Source organism: Maylandia zebra, linkage group LG5, assembly GCF_041146795.1.
Source record: "Maylandia zebra isolate NMK-2024a linkage group LG5, Mzebra_GT3a, whole genome shotgun sequence".
NCBI classification, from domain to species: domain Eukaryota; kingdom Metazoa; phylum Chordata; class Actinopteri; order Cichliformes; family Cichlidae; genus Maylandia; species Maylandia zebra.
Window position 1 is genome coordinate 21,724,115 of NC_135171.1, and position 10,707 is coordinate 21,734,821.

The following is a 10,707-nucleotide window of genomic DNA, read 5'->3' on the forward strand; positions in this document are numbered from 1 at the left end:
AGGAGAGACAGGGAAAATCAAAGCCAGGGCACATCACAGCTATGAGGGAGACTACAACACTGACAAAGAGAAACACAGGGCTTAAATACACTGAGGAACAATGAGGGAAATGAGACACTGAAGGAGAGCACAGCTGGGAGTAATTAGGCTGGACAAGACAAGGGAAGCAAAACTAGAAACACTGACATGAGACATGGACCTTCAAAGTAAAACAGGAAAAACACTGACTGAACTCTAGACATGTAAACTTAACAGACTGGGGAGACAGAACATAGGGACCTGAAACATGGGACAGAAAGACACCACGCAAGCACAACATGCAATACAGGAAGCCATATAACAAAACCTAAGAACTATAACCACAATAACCATAAACAAACCAGGACCTCTCCAAAATAAAACATGACTACATGAACTTGACAACAAAAGACACGCAGACATGAAACACATAAAGGACAAGGGAGACTTACCACAGGGGTAGAAATCACGAGGGGAATCTAATAAACAAATGAACTTAGATAACCTAATGAACTTAAACATAAACCATAAACATCAAAATAGACTAAAACTCAAAACGCTGGGTCAAAAGACCCAGGATTGTAACAATCTTACACAGGTAAGGCAGGTTGGCACAACCAATTCAAAATCTGCAGCAGAGGAGAGTCAATATGGGAAATGAATAGAATTACTGAGCAACGAGAAAACAAGCTTCAATCACCAGGAGATCTTAGTGTCAACAACCCAGCAAGAAGAGGAGGACCAAGGTCATATACTGTAGGCAAGTAGAAGTGGAAATCGGGTGTGCCAGGAGAAACTAGGGCAACCATACCCATAGCTGTGAGGAGGTAAGCACCATTAGCCCACACACAAGCCCACACAGACACAAACAGAGTAGAGCATATAGGGGGGAGACATACAGAAGGTGAGTCAGGACCTGGGAGGACTGGGGGATCATGAGACTAATACAGGTCAGAAGAAACAGCTCTGACCAAGAAGCCAGAGAAACAAAGCAGTGCAGCCTTGTGAACAGCTTTGAGGGGATTTATGAAAACAATGGGCGTCTGGGCGTCTGGGAGTACTGAGAGGTCAGGAGAAACATGTTTGACGTATATCAGCTTATGACTTTGGTAACTGGAGTAAATAAGCAGATTTAGACTTTAAAGTCACAGAACAGAAAAAAATAAGGCACATTGAGACTGAGACATCGAGTATTTTACAAGGAGCTTTCCTCACAAGTCTGGAGCAAGATTTTTCATTTTTTCTTTTTTTGCCTCCTGTCAATCCTCCACAGCACCACGGGCCCCACCATCTTCATAATTAGGAGAAACAGGGAGAAAACATCTCATCACAGACCAGTAAACCCATTCAGTTAACTTTGCAGGATTGAAAGATGTTGCAATCAAAGACAATTAAGATCAGTCTACTGATGCATTTATCCTTTGGGAGAGAGTTGCCAGTCACTGTATGATTATCCCTGAAACATGGCCAACTCGTGGATGAGCAATAACCGGCCATTGCTGTGGAAATGATGCGGTTATGCAATTACCTGAGAGTCGGTTTCGGTGAGATGATTCTGTATGTGGGACTATAGGCCGTCTAGTAGATCAAGTGAATCGAGTGTGACGATGATTCATATTTCTGCTGTGTGAACATCAGCTAACACTGGCAACACTTCACATCGGGCTTTGGGGGCTACAGGCATGAGTCAGTGTGTAGGTGTTAAAGCGGATTACATGCCAGCTCAAGTTGATTTACATGAAGAAAGTAAATAAGAAGGAAGAGAAAATATGATCCACATCAAATATGGCAGCAGTCATTCAACTAGATAACTATTTTTACTGCAATTTAAAAGCAGCGATTTCCCTTAAGGATCAATTTATGTAATAAGAAAAAGCTCGCTGACACATTTTAATGCAGAGTTGCTCATTTTGAAGTGCTCAGTGAAGCTTAAATCTTGCATTATTTACATTCCCAGTAAAAGATGAACAAATGCTGATGAACAGAGCAGATGTTGTGGGTAGAACTGACTGTTGTGCCAAAACTTGCTGTACTAAAACGTTGTTTCAGACATCATAGTCCATTTTTAATGTAAAAGAAAAAGAAAAACAGGAAAACACAACAACAACAACAACAAAAAGACAATCATCAGTGATGATTAAGCAAATGTTCCAATGTTTCCAGAAGTAGGAGGAATATCTTGTGTTACCTAAAGTAGGTACAGTTAAGAATATTATGACCACATTTTCAGAATTAATTAATCAGCACCTAAATTTTTGCATAAAATTTCTAAGCATGGCATGAAAGGTCATCACAAACATTTGGTTTGCACTTATTTGTCTTGGAAGCTTGAGCAAGATCCTGAATGCATCATTATATGCCACCTGAAGCTTTTTACTGTAAGTGCATGTGCTGTATGTAGTGGAGCACATCGGGCTCTAAAAGGAGCTATTGTGGATGCCAGCTTCACATGTTTGTGCATGCAGTGTCGCTGCACGTCGTCATCATCTACAGAAAGAGATCGTTACTGATGATGCGACACGGATATCTAAGAGAGGAACCGTGGTACTGCGTGAGGTGTGTGGTAGGTGTGACAGATGAGTTCGAGGTGGGGTTGGACATACATCAGGGATCTATTCTGAGCCCCTTCTTGTTTGCAGCGGTGATGGACAGGTTGGCAGATGAGGTCAGGCAGGAGTCTCCGTGGACTATGATTTTTACTGATGACATTGTGATATGTAGTGAGAGTAGAGAGCAGGTGGATGAGAGCCTGGGGAGGTGGAGGTATGAATTTGCAAGATAAGAGAAATGAAGGTCAGCAGAAGCAAGACAGAATACGAGTGTGAATGAGAGAGAGACAGGTAGAAAAGGTGAAGATGTAAGGAGCAGAGGTAGTGAAGGTGGCAATGGCAAGAACCCAGGAGATGGAGCTGGAGGTAGCAGAGAAGAAGCACATAAATATAGTTTAGTTTTTGTCTGTTATATTTTTTAAACAACCCCCTTCAGATTGTATATGCACAAATCGCTGTCGTGTTTATTTTTAGAACCCAGCTGACTGTCTGTGGTTGATTTATATTCTTGAAGCCCATCTGAACAAATTTGGGCTAAAATCTTTGACAGTACTGAATCCAGAGAAATTGGCATATGCTTTTCTATTTTACCAGTTTTGTATTTGACTATAGGCACATGTAGAATAGTTAACATGGAGTAAGGTAGGAGGATGTGCACTAAAAATCCACCAAAGGAAGTAAAACTGAGATTGTTCTGCTGGCAAACTTGAGATATTCCTTCAGGTGCACATGCTTTGCTAGTTGCCAGTTTCTCAACAGCACAGCACACTTTATCTGGCCTTATACTACCCTCATTGTAAAAACATCATCATCATCATCATCATCATCATCAAACACATCACTTGCATATGAACTGATATCACAATTTGGAAAGGCATCCATACATGCATAGATACAGATCTATAGATACATATTATCATAGAGCTGTAATCAGTTCAAAACCAGCTGTAAATGTTACATAATGGCCCAGGAAGCTAAAATAATCAAAGAATTTCAGAAGCATTTATCAAGAGGAGACATCTGTCATACCAGAGGACCGCTGTTTGTTGTTCTCTCAAGACTTCAATCATCTGAGAAAGTTTTTACAAAACAAGTTTGTAGAGTGTCCCCTCTTCTACACATGCAAACACATACTTGGGCCACCTGCCCATCCTTCAAAGACCCTGCATTGCAGACAGTGCTCTGCACGACAGAGAAATGTCCATTGCATTATTCCTCTCTGCAGGAGGAATTCCCTGAAGGACAGTCTGTTTTTTTTCCAGGAGGGAGCTGAAACACTGAGGCCCAAACAGGGAACAGGGTCCGTGTGCAAGACTGACGGCAGCAAACATTAGCAGAGGGGGGGATCAAAAATGTGCCTTTCAAATTACCAATACATGATACCAATAAAATTTAACAAATATTTTTTGCTCTTTCCAAATATTTTTTCTTTTAATATTATGATTTAAAAAGAGATGCAGTTAGAAATTCTGATGTCACACAGACTTTGCTCCAAACCGTTCATATGGTCAAGTAATTTCTTAACTTATTACACACAATCCAGCTGCATGTTTGAGAGAATCATTTTAATGACCAAAAGCCTGTGGCACAGCCAGTGAAAATGATAGGCTCAGAAGGATGTTTGTTGGGGTGAGTCCCAGAAAATCTTCTGCTGGGATGATCTTTGTGTGATTGAATACCTCATTTCATTAACTTGTTAAACTCCTCAATCGATTGTATCTGCACAACATATTCATCCATTAGCAATCATCAACACAATGCAGTCATAATATTTGTACAAAATGAATATAACAGATAAAAGCTAAAAGAAGAAGAAGTTACTTTTTCTTAGTTAATAACACTCAGACTCAATATAATATTGTGACGACCCACTGCACCCTGCCTTCCTTTTGGCTCGTGTGTGTCTTGTTTGCAGGCATTGGAGAGGCGGGGTTCCCGTCTACAATCAGTGACACTGGCAGCACCTGGGCCAGCGTGTCAGGACTCTATATAAAAAGCCTTTAGGGCATAGTTTAGGTTGGCTCTGAGACACCAGGTTGGACTCTGGCTGCGTTAGGTTTGGTTTTTTGCTTTTGACACTATTACACGCATCATCTTCCACTCATCCATTCCTTCACACACCACTGTTTGATTTTGACAGTAGGGTTTCTTTTCTGTTTTATTTGTTTTAAAATAATAAAGCAGCTTGGAACACATTCCTAACCATGTCTGGGGTTTTCTTTGTCATGACCGTATGGCCCGGTTCGTGACAATATCTAAAGAGAGGTTATCAAATCCATTTTGGGGGAAAAATCCAAAACATTCCCAAGGAAACAAATAATATGAAATAACACATTTTATGAATGCTGCCAAATAAATGTATTAGCTTATTCTAAGCTATTGTGTGGATTAGTGGATTCCTCAGATATTGAATTCAGTTGTGCTTTGTTTGGACAGCTGGACTGGACACTTGAACAACTTGCCTGCATGAGACGAGCGTGTTAGCAGTGTGGGTTCTTCTGTTTGAAAGTCATTTGTTCTGAGTGTAGTCTTAGATGTCTTTCCTTTTAGATCCCTGAGGAAAGGAACAAAAACACTTCTGCCGTAGACAAACATGACAATGTACAGCATGTCCTGGGGACCTGTGTGGCTTTCCCAACAACCCACCTGACAACATGGCACACAAAGCTTTCCTGTTTAAACTGACAACTCTGTTTTTTCACAGCATTGTTTATTACACACACACGCACACATATAAACAGCAAAGTCTAATGCACCGAATTAAATGGTCAAAATGAGTGCCATGCTTTGTTCTCTCGCCAAATCCCACTGACTGACCAGTTCACTATAGCTCTGTTTGCAGTTCTCAATAGTTTTTTGCAACTCAGTCAACAAATGGTAAACATATTTATTATTAATATTTAATATTATAAATGATTTTTGCTACTTCCAAAAGCAGGTCATAAGCATTCAGTTCTTCCACACTGCAACAAACAGAGACCTAGGCTTGAATTATGGACTGTCATTTTTGTAAACTAAATAAAAACATCCATTTTCTAGCCAGGGGGTGAAGCCTGACCCATCTGTCAATGTGCAGAAAGTGGAGTACACCCTGGACCAATCTGCTGAAGGGCAAAAACAAGGAGGCAACTATTCATCCCCATGATCAATTCGGAGTCTCAAACTAATCTAACCCCGTGCATTTCTTTAGACATTGGGAGGAAGCCGAAGAACCCAGAGAAACCCCACAGAGACACAGGGAGAACAAACCCCACACAGAAAGGCCCAAGACTGGACCCCACCCAGCCCAGGGCCTTCTTCCTGTGAGGTGACAGTCCTAACCAGTATGCCACCCTTGGATTAATAACATATCAGACAAACTTCAAAGAACTGGGCATATTCATAATAAAGCTTACTAATACAAAGATTTGACCTTACTGATGCAGAAAACTCTAAGAAATGTTTAATTTCCACTTACAGACTAAATCCCACAGGTACATAAAGTGAATAACTATTAATAATTTGGAGGATGACTTCTAGGTGGCTTGAAACTGGCAGAAATGGGAGAAAATGGCAGAAACACAGAGGTTGGAGAAATGTTTTCCTAATGCTGAAAAACTGTGAGTTAATCAAGTTATAGATTATATCAGGGGTGTCAAACATAGAGAAGAGGCGCCTCTTCTCTATGTTTGACACCTATCCAATGTGCATGGTTTGGAAACTTCAGAGAAAGCTGCAGTTGTGATCTTCATTTATTTTATTTATTTACTTTTTATTCCTTGAAGGCTTGCAAAGTTCATTCATGGACATTCATGCTGGTTTAATTAGTGAAATTAGATTTATTTCCCCTCATAAATATGAACGAATAGCTGAATTATATAAGAATAAATATGTATAGCTGATTGAAGGATGGTTTCCAATTTATTCAACAGAGAAGCTCATTAATACAAATAGTTTTCCTAATAAGGCGATATTTGTCTTAATAGAGATTAAATTCAATGATTAACTCTATTAATTTTACTTTTCTGGCATTTTTTTTATCCACCAGTAAAGCTTTACACAACATCAGGTCACTCCTAGAGAAGGTCTTTGCTCAGGCTGCACTCGTAAGCTTAGACTGGTTGCCAGAAATGTTTAGCCTGCATTAATACGTCTCTTGGGGTGTTTGTGAATGGACAAGTTGTTGATTCAGTGTAGTATTTTTTGCAAGCTGAGGTTTCACTGTGATAAGATCTCAATCACTTCTCAATGCAAGCCCCTGTGCTCCAGACACTACAGCCTCAGGGGACGACTGCTACACTCAGCAATTGAACAAATATTGACACCCTTACTACACATGCACATAACTTTTGCTCGTGGTGCAACATGCAGTCAACACTGGAGCATCTGTCAGCTAGAGCAAACACTGTAAACCACTAAAACGACGATAGCATCTGTGGGGACTTGGAACACAATCGGTTCAATTCTTGTTTGCTGACAACAAACAAACTGCCTCAAAGCATTCTGAAAGCATTCCCCGCTTACAACAAATTATAATATGACAATTTAGGCAAAATAAACAAGCTTCGTTCTGCAAAATAATTTAAAAAAATATCTCACGCGAGCGCTCCAAAGTTTAGGCTATATCTGTTTGTTTGCAGTCTAACAGCCACAGTTTTTAAGATATCATGTTCAAATTTTGTGTGATGGTAGATAACAATAAGAGCTTGAGCTGATTTCACTGTGGTGAACATCGGGTCACAGTCAAGGTCACACAGAATGTCAAAGTCAGTAAAAACTTCTGTTACTCACAATTTTTTATGGGCCGCCTTCAAACTTCATAACAATATACTAGGCCGTAGGGGGGCATGAGTACCTAGGCTGGCTAACCATTGTTCGTGTGTGTGTGTGTGTGTATTAACACATAACTTGTGTTCGTGGTCCAGTTAAACCCAAATCAGATTATAGAGTCACATTATGAGGACGTGACTTCTTCATCATGGGACCTAAAACCTCAAATGTAAATCTTTATATTTTACTATTAAATGTTAAATCTAGGTTTAAAGGAAGGCTCTGGGGCTTCGGTTACAGCTAAGGTTAGAACTATTTTTTATTTTACTATAAAGAATATTGCAGCACAGTTTAGGTTTACAAGATTACCAGAAGATTTCTAGAACAAAGTCCTCTGGACAGATCTGGACATAATTAATGCACAGTTCCATATCTGATCAAAATCAAGCACAAACACCTCATAGCAACTGTCAGCACGGTGATGGAGGCGGGGGGTGATTTGGGCTTTTTTTGTAGCCACTGGACATGGGCATGTCTCTGTCCCTAAGTCAATACAAACCTCTCTGTATTTTAGGGTCAGATGTGAGGCAATCTGTCTGACAGCTAAAGCTTGGCTGAAAGTGGGTCATTCAACAGAACAATGAGCCCAAGTACAGACGAAACTCTACAGCAGATTGACTGAAAAAGGAAAGAATCAAGGTGTTGTAATGGAATAGTCAAAAAATAGTCAAAGTTCAAACCTCAAGCCGACTGAAATGTTGGTACAGGGTCTTAAGAGAGCTGTGCATGAGCAAATGCCCACAAATCTTACATTTCAAGGAAAGAGGGCCGAACCCCAGATTCTTCCACAACGATGTAAGCCTGAGATAGGGCCTGATACAGTCATAGTAATAATTAATAAACATAATTTTAATAAACACGAGCACAAAAGAGAAGAAGACATCCCTCAATGAGTTGAAACATTAACTTGTAATTTATTCCTGCATACACAATTTTTGTCATCCGTATTGTGTCACTTTGAAAAATATTCAGGAGGCGCCCCTGCACGAGCTTAAAATTATTTATGTCGCTTGGGAGATGAGATATGCCAGCCTTATCCTCACAATTTTATTGAGCACAAATGTGGCGACTGACTGTGTTATGCAAAACAGCTTAGTCAACTGACACAGATTCTGGTAAGCTGAGCCAAAGACATGCTCAAAACTGAGTAGGCATTCACAAGTGTCCCTGTGAGACGGTGAGCACGGTTTGCTCTGCGCTGCAGTATTAATCAGCAGGGAGATCAGTGCTGTCATTCTGCTACTACAGGGTCACTTAATCTGCACTTTTTGGCTGTCAGTCAAGAGGAAACCTGGGAAGATTTGGCATCTTTCCTTTTTGTGCCACATGGTATGACACATGGAATCATCATTGTAGGGATCGTGGAAGAGGATTTAAATTTTGCCTCTAGCTGCACCATTGTGACCGCTGCATTACGAACCAACACCATCTTAATCCTCCTCTCCCATCCCACCCCGTGAACAGCAGTATGCTGAGGACAACCTCCATGTTACTGCTGAGGCAGACGTTGCTATAAACAGATATATAACTACAATTACTGCATTTTACACCAATTTCAAGTTTTCTTTTTCTGGTTGTTTAATTTATGAATGAATGAAGGAGTTGGCTCTAAAACTGATGCTGACCCCTAGTGATGGGAATGAAAGGGAAGCTTTGTGCAACAGAGCCATCTGCACAGCACATGTAAAACAGCAGTATGGTCTTCCTGTGGATTTTGATGTGGTGAATCCAAATGGTAAATGGCCTGTATTTGTATAGCGCTTTTACTAGTCCCGCCTAGGGACCCCAAAGTGCTTTACACACCCAGTCATCCACCCATTCACACACACATTCACACACTGGTGGAGGCAGCTACAGTTGTAGCCACAGCTGCCCTGGGGCACACTGACAGAAGCGAGGCTGCCATATCGCGCCATCGGCCCTTCTGGCCAACACCAGTAGGCGGTAGGTGAAGTGTCTTGCCCAAGGACACAACGACAGAGACTGTCCGAGCCGGGGCTCGAACCGGCAACCTTCCGATCACAAGGCGAACTCCCAACTCCAAATACACATAGATGATTAGTTACTGTTTCCATGATTTTTGATATCACATCTAGGTATATTATTTTAGTAGTAGAGTTTTAATCAATTAATAATAATATGGAAGCTCGTTTTTTTCCCAACGTTTTATGGTCATGTTTGTGCCCTAAAGAGCATGCTTTACTTTACGTTACAGCTTTCCTGCTGCTATAAAGGTCAAATCAAGAATTAAAGATGGACAGACGTTAAGTCAGTCTGGAAATGACATTTACAAATTGAGGAACAGTTTCTGAATGAACACTTCCACTTTTGACTCATTGACTTTTGATCTTAGAACAGATTTGCCGGTATCATGAAAACGAGACACAACCCTTTTAAATTTTAGCATCTCATAAAGTCTCTACTACTTAATCTAATTCTGAAGCACTTTGGCTGTGGACAAAAGCTGATAAGCCACTGCTTGATGATACCCAGAGAAAATCCCAGCGTAGGAATTCAAGACATGAAACACTTTTTATCATTACAGAAGAAACACAAAGTAGCACACATCCGTTGTGGTGGAAGAGCAGCCTGTCTTTAGGAAAAAAAAATTTCTTCCTGTAAATATTAGACATTTACTGAGCCAAACGCACGTAGCAAAGCATCCTGTGAAGTATTTTAAAAAGACTGGCAAGAAGAGCAAGAGCAGGTGAAACCTGCCAGCCATAAGCCCCTCCAGGAAAGAGGATATTAAGGAAGCCAAAGAGAGTCTGGCAGAAATAATTGGCAAACTGTCCAGTGGTGGTTCAGAGAAATTCACCAGAGCCAGGGATCTGTTTAATACATGTATGCTCATTTCTTTCTCCAAGCTGACACGTTTATGGTCTCTTCTCATATGTTTATAGGAACGCAGATTGATGGTTCTTTATAGAAATGTTGAGGGGTTTTTTTAGGACGGTGTTACCCTGTGAATCACAGAGAGGATTGTAGAAATAAAAGATGAACTTTGCACAACAGGAAGATCACCATTTGTCTTGTATATACTTTGACAGCTCAATAAAGCCCCAATGCATCCAACTCCTACATAAATTCTTGAGCATGCAGGGATTTACAACACACAGTTAAAAATAAAAGTGCAGTAGCTGATGTTAAAGTGGTAAAATTAACTCCAAATCGACTAAGAGTCTGTGTCTAGCATTTAGACCTGAGCATAGTAATTGTCAAATCAATGTGGGACTAATAGGTGAGAGGAGCTGACTACACCACTGCAGATGCAAACATGACAAGAATAACCCTCATTGATCAGGAGAAAAAAGAAAAATCACACAAGAGC